The 13353-nt window shown below is 47.2% G+C and overlaps 1 long non-coding RNA gene across 1 annotated transcript; it reads right to left on the bottom strand.

Annotated features, from left to right (window-relative positions):
* Window positions 1-2654: 2654 nt before the first annotated feature.
* On the bottom strand, window positions 2655-3297 carry LOC311238786. The gene is made up of 3 exons (XR_014620393.1): window positions 3207-3297; window positions 2926-3074; window positions 2655-2770 (listed from the first exon to the last, which is right to left on the bottom strand). It is a non-coding gene; the product is annotated as an uncharacterized lncRNA (long non-coding RNA).
* Between the last annotated feature and the right edge of the window lie 10056 nt (window positions 3298-13353).

Genomic DNA, 13353 nt, shown 5'->3' with positions numbered 1-13353 from the left:
CGTCTCCCATGATGACAAACCGCATCGAAATCGAGGCATTTATGGTTGTGCATTATTGCGTGAACAGAATCTACAGTACCTTTAAAAACAAACAAGACTCTCTGGGCAGTTCGTGTGAACATGGAATCCTGGGTCAATAGGTGCAGATTAACTGGGAATGGGTCGAGATAATGATCAAGTCGTTGACCGGCAAGCTAGAGAAGCTAGTTTTCATGAATCATTTCAGAATTATGCTTGTGCCATAATGGCAAGGTCTTGCAAAACTTGCAATAGCAAGTTTATGCATGATTAATATGCATACAACATGTTATATTTTAGAAATGTCTGTGACTACAGTATAATGCACCTGCTGTGTGGCATATGCCGCCCAAGGCCTACTCTCACCGCGATGCTGTCACTCTGAGCAGAGAGATCATGTTCTGGACAGGTGCAATTTGAGTCCATCTATACTAGCCAGATCATGACTCAGTGGACCGGACAAGGCAAATAGGGGGACACAATGTTCTGGAGAGAGATCCCTGGAGTAATAGCAAATGCAGTGTTTTGGTCTGCAGCCTCCGCGATTAACTTGGTAAATCAGGAAATGGCTACCCCCTTCTCCCAGTGGAGGAGGAGCAGAAGCTGGGATATTTTAGCAGGGGATGGGACTAGGAGAGGGCTCAACGTAAAGACTCAAAGACAAATTTGACTTTGAATCCATCACGCTGGGAGTGATGAGTGCTATTGGTTCTGAAAATCAAATCAAAACAACTCAAAACAATGTCAGTCAAAATGTTAAAGGGGCTATGCAGTGCTATTCCTAGCACTATTTGGGCAACTTTACACAATTCCTGTGAGTCTATGTAACACATCTGTAATTTTTATTCCAAAAATAATCATTGTTTTATATTTCTAATCTTGTACTCAAAACCAGCATTTTTCAGCCTCATGAAATCAGGCTATTATTGGCTTGGCTCCACCCATACTAGCAGAATGCTTTGAGTGACAGCCACCCACCAAATAGCTCCGCCCATCTCCCCGTCCTTCCCTCTCTTCCCTCTCAGGTGTTTTTATTTCGACACGCAAAACATATACGGATTTTACTAACTAACAGCATTAATAACAATCAACAATCATGGCTGTACATTATGTTTGGGATCCAGAGGGCGACCCACAGTATGATTCAGAAGAAGAAGAAGAAGTCGATTTGCAACAGCGAGGCTTACATTACATCGTTTCCGATTGGTAAGTTGATTGCACTGTTAGTCTAATGGTTGTGTACTTCTGTCGCGGCCCGTCGAAAACACACACTAACGTTAGATTGTACTCACACCCCCCCCAAACAACAGCGATCGAGGCTTACAAATAGTTTACGATTGGTTAGTTGATTCCACCGTTAGTCTAATGGTTGCCGAAATAACGGTACTTACTTACTTGATCGATCAGCCAGCTTTTGCTTCGATAGCTTACTATAAGTAACGTTACCTTGCTTCAATAGTTTGCCAAAATGTTAGTTTATAAAGAGCAGCAGTTATACTGTATACAGTGTACTTACTTCTGTCGCGGCCCGTCGAAAACACACACTAACGTTAGATTGTACTCACACACCAACAGCTTTATACAGTGTCCCCCCCCCCCCACTCCTATGTACAGTTTCTACGGCAAATGTATATCCTTTTTTTTCTGGGCTCTCTTTGCATCACAAACAGTACTGTATTTACAAATATGGTATGTCATAAATATATAGATGTAGCAGTACTGTCTATCTATATGTCATATATGTTACGATGAATTGAAATTGGGGGACCCTGATGTAAACAAGACGAAAGTCTTTCTCTGGTCTCCATCATAGCAGTTGTGTTGGTATTGAGCAGTACTGTATTGTAGCAATTTTGATCATTGATTGATAATTTCATTCACCCTCAAATCAATCTACTAGGTGCACGTGCGGAAATTGTGAACGGATGCCAACAGAGGCTGAGAATGTATGCTGCATGGAAGTTCCACAGGTAAAGTAGTAACACAACCTTGCATCTTGGTAGCACTGAAAACCATGCATATGGCTAACGATTTAATTTCCTATATATAGGTCAGACGTCGAATTAACCAGGAACCAACTGGACTACTGTGCATGGTTGATCATCCGGGATTGGATCCAGTGTGCTTCAACCCCTATACCATCCAAATGGCAACTAATATCTACAAGGCAGATTTTGGCCGGATACCAGAAAGCGGAATCAATAAGTAAATAATATTTATTACAGATTTATATATTTTTTTACAGGTGTTTCTCCATCTTGCATCTCTCAGACTATACTAATCTTTCTTGCAAACACAATCTAATCCTTATTGCACATCACATATAATCAATGCTTGCTACTGTCCAATGACATGACATGACAAATGGTTATTTCCCAGCTTTTTTTTTAATTTTATTTGTGCATAAATATAATACTTCTTTTTCTTTAGCCGTTTCAGATATATCGCGTACAGGTGCTTTGTGGCGTGGTGTTGGGGATACTTAGGACGCAGAGTGAGGGTAGTAATCCCTTCCTGTGTAGTGGTTCGAATCCGCACCGAATTTCCGGATGCTGGTGGTGTCTATACTGGCTTCAGACCGGTACAAGATTGAAGCGTGACACATAGGCGGAAACCGCTTCTTCCATGGAAGGCCTGTCGAACTGTGCGCACAGATGTTCTGGGATGGGAATCGCCTCAACCACCTGGATATATGGTTGGGGGTCACGAATGACGGAGTCAAACAGGAGCTCCATAAGCTGGTTGACATAGTCTGTAAATGAGAAATTGTTATTTGTTTTGTCATGTTAAAAAGGTTATTATTTATTCAATTTATTGTTATTAATGCTGTTCCACTGTAAGTGGAAATATTTTTCTATTTATATAGGTCATGTGTGTGCAATAATAAATGTTGATATTTTGACTTACTGACTGTCGGAGCGATTTTCCTTGGTTTTATAGTGTGCCCACCCTTTTTGGCCTTTGGAAAGCTCATCTTGTAAGCCGGGGCTCCCGAAGCGTCTGTCGCTTGCTGGCGATTTGAGTTTTCATTGAAATGCATTGCAGCTAGGTATAGTCTGAAAGGAAAATTTCGATAAGCACAAGCAATATATTTGTAGTTGATCTGAGGTTCTAATCTAATGCAACATAATGAGTTATTTGACAAATCAGGAGTCCATAATTAGTCATTTGTACACAATATAAAATACCTGCAAAGCATTCCAATGTATGAAAAAACAACGTTTTTTGGGGCAAAACGTAAAATCACACTGTGATAGGACTCCAGTGAAGACGTTTGATGATGTGGACTTAGTTTGGCGACATCTTTGATGATCCTTGTGTTTAGCAGAACCTTCTCGAGCTGGTGGGCCGGTTTTGAGTCTAAAGTAAAAAAGAAATTGCATTCAGATATTTCATTAGAGTATATTACAGTAGATTAGAATTATTCAAGCAAGTATACATTTGTAAATCACACCAATCTAGAATGAGGACATAAATAAATATGTTGAGTATATATTCATGATGAAAGACAGACAGACATACCAGGTTTAACCCACTTGCTACTATCTCTCGATACACGGTCAGCATGAAGACAACGCGGATAGAGTGGTTCTTCGTCGTGTTCATGTACATTCATCATGTGATTGAGACATGACTTCCACCTAGCCACCCTCTCAGCGGGCGTCTTCGATGTGGCAGCGGTCCAGTAGAGGTGGTTAGATATGTGTGGGCGCCATTTTTTTATCACCTTGCAGTCTTTCGCTTGTGCAACCTTGTCTAGCTTCTTAGACAGACCTTGAATTACATAACATAACATTACATAACAGTCGTATGACATACATGACATACAGATAGACAGTACTGCTACATCTATACATTTATGACATACCAGATTTGCAATTACAGTACTGTTTGTGATACAAAAAGAGTCCAGAAAGAAAAGAGTATATACATTAGGCGTAGAAACTGTACATTGGATTGGGTAGGTGGGGGTGGGGGGGGGTTGGGTAGGAGTGGGGGGGGGGGGGGGGGTTGGGTAGGAGGGGTGGGATTGAATGTGGGATGCCTTTCGACATACCTTTGGCCACGTGCCACACATCGTAGAAGTGTTTGATGCCCAGATCTCTCAGGTACTTTTGAATCTGCGGGTGACGATCTGTGACAATACAGTCCAAGGTCACAGATCGGTCCTTCAGAAGAGCGAGGCTTCTCCTCAAGCCTTCTAATTCCATATGGTAGCTGCCCCCCACCTCATTGCTCTGTTGAGGTACAAGCAAGGAAGGGAAGAGCAATGAAATAGCCTTTTCAAAATAGTCACCAGCGTTAAAAATAACTATTCCACCATCCCACAATTTCCATTTCCTAACCCCCGCTCACACACACAGCCAGACCACTTCACACCTACAGCGATTCAAGATTCAAGACCGAGAGCTTTGTGAGATGAGCACAATGAAGGGTGCGGTGTCTTCAGACTTGTTAATTACCTGAATTAGTTGGACGTCTATGACATGATTGGTGGCGAGTTCCATCACAGAGTAACTACCGTACTTAGCACTGTGGCCTGTTGGAAATAATAATAACAATTTCAATCAATGTAGTGCAATATTAAAAATGTATTCATAAAGTAGAAATTTGACATTGGGGAGCTTTTTCTAAACTGGAGAATCAGCTCTCATGTCACCACCGATTATCACCATCTCTTCCTGGCTTAATCTGGCGAGGGTAAGCTCTTGGTCCTTATACCACATGCTCAGAACTGCCGGTTCCAAGAACTTCTTGGCGTGTTCCCGAAACGCTCTGTACTTTATTGTCGAGACATGTAACGCATTGAGAACCTAAAAGAATAAATGAATAACGCTTTGTTAATATGCACGTGTGAATCACAAACAAAAACATAATGTATATCTGACTTGTCAATCAAATCAATCAAATCAAATACCTTCTCCATTTGGGTGAAAGATGAGCCAGTGAAAAAAACTGCTGCAGACAGCTGAATATTTCCAGCTGGTGTGCTCCCTATGAGAGGCTGACTGGCCCACTTTCGGCTATATTTACAACTGGGGCAAACTTGGGAGACAGCCAAGAAGGTCCCTCACGTAGTTTTGTTGATATGACATCGAGCATCGCACACCGGACACTGTTGGAATAATTCCAGTAGACTGTCTTCGTAAACGATGTATTTCTGGACCTCATAGATTGGTTTTGACGGTTCCCTGCTCGAGAAAAACACAAATAAATAACACGGCACAACTATACAGCTTTTCTATTTTTACGGGCCATGGAGATCTTTGTAACAACTTACGCTACAATTGAGGGCTCGCTCATCAAAGAGTCAATGTTGAAAGTGGAATCCTGAGGCTCTGGAACGTCTATCAAGCTGTAGGTCACTTCATCGTCATCAGACTCCAGTCGTGGTCTTTTACTGGGTCTAAACGCCTTCACAGGTGTTGACGTGGAGGGTCCCTGTTGATTAGACCAGTAGCCAGTAGTTGGGGTCCCCACCGCGACAGATACAGACACGACTTTCGCCTGAACACCTATTTACAAAACATAGTTTAGTCAAACAAGGGATTGATTGATAACTTTATTAACTTTCGTCTTGTTTACATCAGGGTCCCCCATTTTCAATTCATCAGGACATATATGACATACATGACATACAGATAGTCAGTACTGCTACATCTATACATTTATGACATACCAGATTTGCAAATACAGTACTGTTTGTGATACAGAAGGAGTCAAGAAAAGGGAGTATATACATTTGACGTAGAAACTGTATATTGACAACCATACTGGGTAATTTACATTGGAGGTGGGGGGGGGGGGGGCACACTGTATAAACAAGTAAAACTGTACATTGAGGCGGGGGGGGGGACACTATACAAACAAACAAAATTGTACATTGGACTATTGACAAAACCATACTAGGTAAATGACTGTACATTGGAGGGGGTTGGGTTAGGATATTTACAGGGGCCAGTGTTGAATTGCAGTCTCCCGTAGGTGTCCCTTGAGAGAGGTTTTGAAAGTGGGTAGTGATCCACATTCCTTTACAGCTTTGGGTGAAAGCGGTGAAAGGAAGGGCCAATCTACACAATCCTGGGTCACATTATTACATTACATCACACTGAGTTACAAACCTACCTTGACTCTTGACATGTGACCGTAGTGTTTTCATAGACAGCTGTGTACCAACAGAACGTATCTTTGGGTTGTCTGTCTGGCAACTGATGTCCCTTGAAGCTGGAGGCAGGCGTACATTGGTGCTGGAACTTGTGGCCTAAGAATGACCAAATAGTAAAACAATTACAATATAATCCAAGCCACAAATATAACGTTACCTTGTTTACCTCTCACTAGTTGTGTTTTTTTATTTAGCAGTTATGACTAGCTTGCTTCAATAGTTTTCTATAACGTTACTTTATAAAGAGCAGCAGTTATATACAATAACGTTAGATTGTATTTATGATAACATATCTCACCCACCCCCCAAGGTTCCCTCCCACATACAAACAGTGAACGTAGCTAGCAACAGTCAGTAAGTTAGCTGGCTAATTACGACATATCTACTTACTACTTGTGTCGGGTCGCGTATTGTCTACTTACTATCGCGTATTGTAGGTACAACTCCATTGTTTAGCACCAACATGGATACCACGCCAGCATCAAAAATACCTTGATTGGCAACGTCCTCGGTGGAAAAAGTGTGCAGTACAAACCCGAGTATTAGACGTTGCGACAGAACTTGGAGGGTCCCCAAAAACGAACTTGTTCCATTGTTGGCGAAGTTCGGCATCAACGGGAAAACCGTGCAAAGACGTATTAGTAGCTTTACAGCCAGGAACAGAACATGTTCTGCGGGGTTTGCTCATCGTGGAAGATAGGCGAGTGACGGCATTCCTGTTTCTAGGTTGTAGGTCTAGGTTGTAGGTAGCAAGAATGGGGGCGGGCATTAGCTCCAACCACAGAGCCAATCGCATCACCGTGCGCTATCCACAGCGCCCAGTGACGTGCTCAGGGACTTCAAATCAAAATGACCCGATTTACTAGAGGCACAGAGGGGGTGGGCTGAAACTGAGCAATTCGCCAATATGGTATTTAGGCCCAAAAACACATTGATACGAACTCCTATTACTATAATACAATGCTAGAGACTGAAAAATGACATTTATAATGCATGGGACCTGTTGTGAAGGGCCAGATTAAACCGAATATATATATTTATTTATATATATATATTTAATTGTATTTGTATATTCTCTAATATTCCTTGATATCCCTTGTATATTCCTTGTACAATATGCATTGAATATCCATTCTAGCCTACTGAACATCCCATAATAGTCTCCATTCTACTATTGGTCGAGACATTGGTGCCAGGCTGCCATACCCTCAGACCCAGTTCAAACGTACCGCTCAACATGTACGAACAAGTCCTAGTTCCGCGTAGGAATCTGGCTACCGCACCACTAATGGGACTATTTGTTCATAGTGCGTATATATACTGCGCTACTAAAGTAGGACTTCCTTTTCAGTCCAGTTTCTTACCCTCCAATAGAGTCACAGACGTAAAGCCTCCCCGCGACGCCACGTGTGGGAGTAAGGCCAAGTTCGGCTTACCATCGGTATTGAGACATCGTGTATATTAATATTTGAATAGTCATATTTGGCACTATATCGTCGAGTTGGACGTAGTCTATTAAGCTAATAATAGTTTGTTAATATATAGTGCTTCGTGCGGTGAGAATACTACCGTAGTCAGTACCCCATCGTTTCGGGCAGAGAACTGGCTGCTTGTCCAGGGTGGTTGACCCCACGTGAAGCTGCACCCGAGGAGCCCCAGAGCCGACGAGCGAGTGGACCTGTATACCGGATTATTCTACCGACGACAGCCGCCTTCCCCGGCACGGATTATGCTTTGTATACGTTGATTATTCCATGGATAAAGACCCCCGACACCGGCGTGTGTTGGAACCCCCCCCCTGGAGAGGACGCAAGGTGAGGAGATGCTCTGCAAGACGAGGTCGCTTCACGTCTCTCCTCCGTGGACCGGAGGACGCCGGCCCACAAAGAGTCCACCTGCTTTCATCTGTGGTCCAAGGATCGCCGGCGCATTGAACGGCACTACAGTGGGTTCACCTGGGATACCCTTGGCCGGATGAGGCAGCCGGATTCTACACCCCCCCCCTTCCTACTCCTGTCGGCTTACAAGCGACCGGATTAACCCCCCCTAGTGTATCCAGTCTATAATCATTCAAGTATCATTGCTGTTATTCCTTAAACTATTCCAGGTCGTATATGTACCACCTGCGCCTTCAGAGATTGGACATTCTCTATTGATATACCGACGAATACTCTTGCCATAAAAGTGCATACTAATTCCCATTCATAAATGTGATTGATTTGATTAAGTGCTTGCTCTACACACCATCGCTGTGTAGAAATAAAGACCTATTTCTAATTCGTACATTTGTGTTGGATCCGTTTCATCTACGTGACAGTGTTCATCATAATATATTTATGCCGAGTACTGGGTGGCCGAATATTAAGTACAAAGGTAGTGGTAGTAAGTATCATATCTAGTAATACAGTCAGGGAATTGTACCCCTCAGTTACAATTGGTCCTTCGAGCCGGATGGTAATCAGTGTAATATTAATATAGTGTTATTAATATTGAAATGGCCTATGATGAACACTCCACGAAACGATCCTCCTAACCAACGCCCGCAGCGCGAACGACGGCTCCCTCAGTACTTAGAGGCTTACGCTGTCAGTCAACAACCTAGTCTTCTACTAACAGTAAACGCGGTAAAACTAGAAAGTAAAAGTATGTCTAACCCCAACGCCCAGACTACCCTGACCATAGAGGCCCCTACGGGCTCTAATGTAACTGACCAAGTTCACGGTGGGGACCAGTGGGAACCAGACATGACTTCACACCCCGCCAGTACTGAAGAAGTAGTCCCCGATGAGTCCCGGGAGGAATACAACGCTACCGAGAGAGAACTCGGCACGGAAGAAGACGGGGAGAGCACCGTGGAGATAGAGCTCCAAGGCTCCGCAAGGAGTACCCCGAGGGAAGGCTCCCCTATACAACCGCCTTCTCCCAGCGAGGCAGAGAGGACCCTACAGCAGGCCTTCCTCATCAGCCTGAACGCCGCTGCTGAACGCGACCGACTGCAGATCCAGCAGCGGAGCGAAGAAGAGCATATACGTCTAGAAATAAGACGCATTCAGAGGGAAGAGAATGTGGCCCGAGACCGAGCAGACAGCCAGCGAGCAGCTGCTGGTGCTCTACGGGACGCAGAGGGCGACAGACAGCAAGCGCAACTAATAGAACAGCTGATCAGACGGACAACACCCTCTCCCTCCGCCAGAGGCTCCAGGAACTCGTCTAGACACACCTCCAGGGCGGCATCCCCTAGCCGAGTAAACAACCCTGAACTTGACCAACAGACGAGGTCTATACCCCCCACAGACCACCTCCCCCCACCGGTCCAAGCGAGACCTAGCAACCGGGAAGGAGCAGCATATCCTGTGGAGAGGCTAAACCAGAGACTACAAGCGCTGGATGACCTAACTGAAGACAAAGAGGAAGAGGAGGAGAACCACGCCCGACGACAGCACAGTACTCTACCGGACCAGGAGGTCCGGTACAGCCCAGGCTATACTCCCGCGGAGCTGCGCTACAGACCCCCGACTCTATACACGGGTGAGCACGACGCACGACCCGCACCGAGGAACAGCACCTGGACAAGCGGGCCATGGTACACTGCCGGTACCAGCCCATACCAAGGAGCGGGAGGAGACTCGCCTAGGAGGCCTCTCCCCCAACGCTTGCCGATGTATCCACAGTCAGCGTCATACATTGGCACGCCTATGGTACCCGACTTCACCCAAGAGAACCGGGCCCAGTATACAGAACTCTGCATGTGTCTGGAGACCATGTTGGTGGATGTATTGGATGAACGCCATAAATACGCCATCCTACTGAAGCACTTAAAGGTACCCCGCGCACATAATATAGCGCTCGCCTACGCGACTTCCACCACCCCATACACAGCAGCGCTGGTAGCATTGGACCAGAGGTATGGGCGCATATGGGATTACGTGATCCAGGAGATCCGACACATCGACCGCTTACCCCCAGCAATAGACAATCGAGCACTGGACGACCTGTCCATCAGAGTGCAGTCCCTGGTAGGGATGTTGGGAGCGCAGAGAGAGAAGGGGAGGCATGAACTTTACGCCAACTCAAATGTGGAAAGGATCTTGGAGAAGCTGCCGCCCGCTCGACAGGAGCGTTTTAGGCGGCAGAGAGACCACCGAGACCCGAATGGCCCCGAACCGAACCTCCTCGATCTAGCAGACTTCCTGGCGAGAGAAGTCAGCAGCCTACAACTAGATACATTCGGACGGAGCACCCCTGGCTCCAGAGAAGGAACCAGACGACTAAATGATGGAAGAAGATCGGTGACTGAGATGCACCAATCGGAGTCAGTACCGAGCAGCAGGAGCCACAGTACCCCCTCCAGAACGGAGAAGTGGAAGATAGTGTGCCCCTACTGTGAGAAAGAACACTGGCTAGCGCAATGTGACTCCTTCCCCAAGCTGAACGCGGAGGAAGCAAGTCAATGGATAAAGTCCAACAAGCGCTGTTTTCGCTGTGCGCGCTCACACATGGCAGCCGAATGCCGCTTAAAGAAAGGGTGCACCAAGTGCGATGGAGCCCATCTGGACATACTTCACGACAGTAACAGACGGCGCCCTCCACCCGCACCATCCAGCAGCAAAGCGAGCGTCATGTACATCGATCCCGCCAGCAGCAGTGGAGCCCGAGTACTCCTAAAAGTAGTGCGTGTGACACTAAGCTACCAGAATAAAGTCCTGGACACTTACGCCGTCCTCGATGACGGGTCAGAGAAGACCCTTCTGCTCGCCTCCGCTGCGGCCCAGCTAGGGCTGCGGGGAAGCGAAACCCAAATGACAATTCGGACAATAAGACGAGATTTGAAGACGATAAAGGGCGAGAATGTCTCATTCTCTATCGCAGCAAGCGGCCAGCCTGAGCGACGGTACCAGATTACAGACGCTTTCACCAGCCAAGAAATAGGACTGTCGCGGTACACATACCCCGTCGCCAAGCTGATGGAGAAATATGTACATCTGCGCAAGTTACCGATCCCGCTCATAGACAATGCTATGCCGACCCTGTTGATAGGCTCCGACCATGCAGACCTCATTGTCCCGATAGACCGGGTTCATACCGGAACCCGAGGCTGTCCTGCAGCAGTCGAGACCCGTTTGGGATGGACTCTCCAAGGCCCGCTCGCCAAATCTCTCAACCGAAGTACAGCCACTAGATGTCTCCACTCCCGAGTCACGGAGGGAGAAACCGCACTACTGCAACACGTAGAGCGGCTATGGACCTTGGAACAAATGCCCTTTAAGAACGGAAAGAAAGACATTCGCTCTAAAGATGACATTTACGCCATTCACCTCCTCGAGACAGGGACCAAGAGAGTCCCGGTCAACGGCGTGTTGAGATACGCCACGCCACTCCTGCGGCGAGAAGGAATGCCTACTTTCCACGCCAAGACAGATGCCACAGAACGGTACCTGCTGAACACGGAGCGGCGCTTAGCCAAGAACCCCGCCCAAGAGAGTGTATACCGCGCTGAGATTGAGAAGCTCATCACAGCGGGACACGTCACAAAGATGGACATTAAAGAGGCTGACCAGACCACTGAATCGTGGTACGTGCCTCACCACAAGGTCCATCACAACGGTAAAGACCGCATAGTATTTAACTGCAGCTACCAGATCGGATCCCAAAATCTGAATAAAGAGTTACTGCCCGGTCCCACACTCGGCCCCTCCCTACTCGGCGTTCTACTCCGCTTCCGCCAGGAAAAGGTGGCCATCAGCGGGGACATTAAAGGAATGTTCCTGCAGGTGAGATTAGTAGAGGAGGACAAGCCCCTGTTACGGTTCCTATGGAGAGAGAAGCCAGGAGATGAGCACCCAGCCATCTACCAATGGGAAGTCCTCCCCTTCGGAACGACGTGCAGCCCCTGCTGTGCTACATTTGCACTACAGAAACATGTAGCAGAGGACCCAGCAGCGGACGAAGAGGTCCGACACAGCGTAAAGAACAGCTTCTACGTAGACAACTGTCTACAAAGCCTTTCAACCCAGGAAGAAGCCGAGGCTCTCCTGATTAAACTCCGCGCCTCATTGATCAAAGGCGGCTTTGATCTCAGGCAGTGGGCCAGCAGCGATCCGCAAGTACTGCGCAGCCTCTCCTCCGAGGACAAGGCAGCCAGCAGCGAGACCTGGATGGCTACAATCCCGGGAGAAGCCCAGGAGATGACCCTGGGATTGGTGTGGCGATTCAAAACAGATTCGCTTCACTACAGACACAAGCCCCTGACTACGGAGCAGGGAAGGCCGGCGGCGGCGCCGACCACCAGACGGAGTGTGTACACAACACTCGCCCGACAATATGACCCGCTAGGATGTATTCTACCGTACACCACCAGGGCAAAAATGATTGTACGAGCATTGTGGGACAAGGACCAGGGCTGGGACGACCCCATTCCTGCACACCTTGCATCCACCTGGAGAGAGTGGGAGATGGAGCTCCACTCACTCCCAGGCGTTAATATGCGCCGAAGCTACTTCCCACCCACGGTGAGGCCAGAGACATGTAAAATGGACTTACACGTCTTCAGTGACGCCTCAGAGGTCGCATACGGATCAGTAGCCTACTTGCGGGCCCAAGAAAGGGGGGGAGAGATCTACACAGCATTTGTCCTCGCCCGCTCGAGAATAGCCCCACGCAAGCAACAATCTATCCCACGTCTAGAGCTCTGCGCAGCCCTAGCAGGAGCGCACCTAGCCACGCTCATCCAACGTGAGCTCACCATACCGGTGTCTAGAACAATCCTGTGGTCAGATTCCACGACAGTACTCGCCTGGATCAAATCGGACTCATGCAAGTACAAAGTCTTCGTGGGAGTCAGAGTCACCGAGATTCAAGACTTAACCGAAGAGTTAACCGGAGAAACAGAGTGGCGCTACGTTGATACAAAACAGAACCCAGCTGACGTCATCACCCGGGGGATGCCCCTAGATGACCTCACCCGTCGCAATGTCTACAGTGACGGCCCAGCATTCCTAAGACTCCCGGAAGGACAGTGGCCCATGCCTATCCCGAGGGAAGCAAGTCCAGAGGAGGTGGAAAATAAGAAGTCTGTGTTCTGTGGATTGAGCACCGTAGCCTCCACCGACCCTAACATAGACGATTGCACGTCCATAGAGAGTGCACAACAAAGAACATTCCTGCGGTAC

Source organism: Notolepis coatsorum (genome assembly GCF_963971535.1).
Source record: "Notolepis coatsorum genome assembly, chromosome: 13".
Lineage (NCBI taxonomy): Eukaryota > Metazoa > Chordata > Actinopteri > Aulopiformes > Paralepididae > Notolepis > Notolepis coatsorum.
Note: the sequence above shows the minus strand (reverse complement) of the source record. Positions and strands in the feature narration are given on the sequence as shown.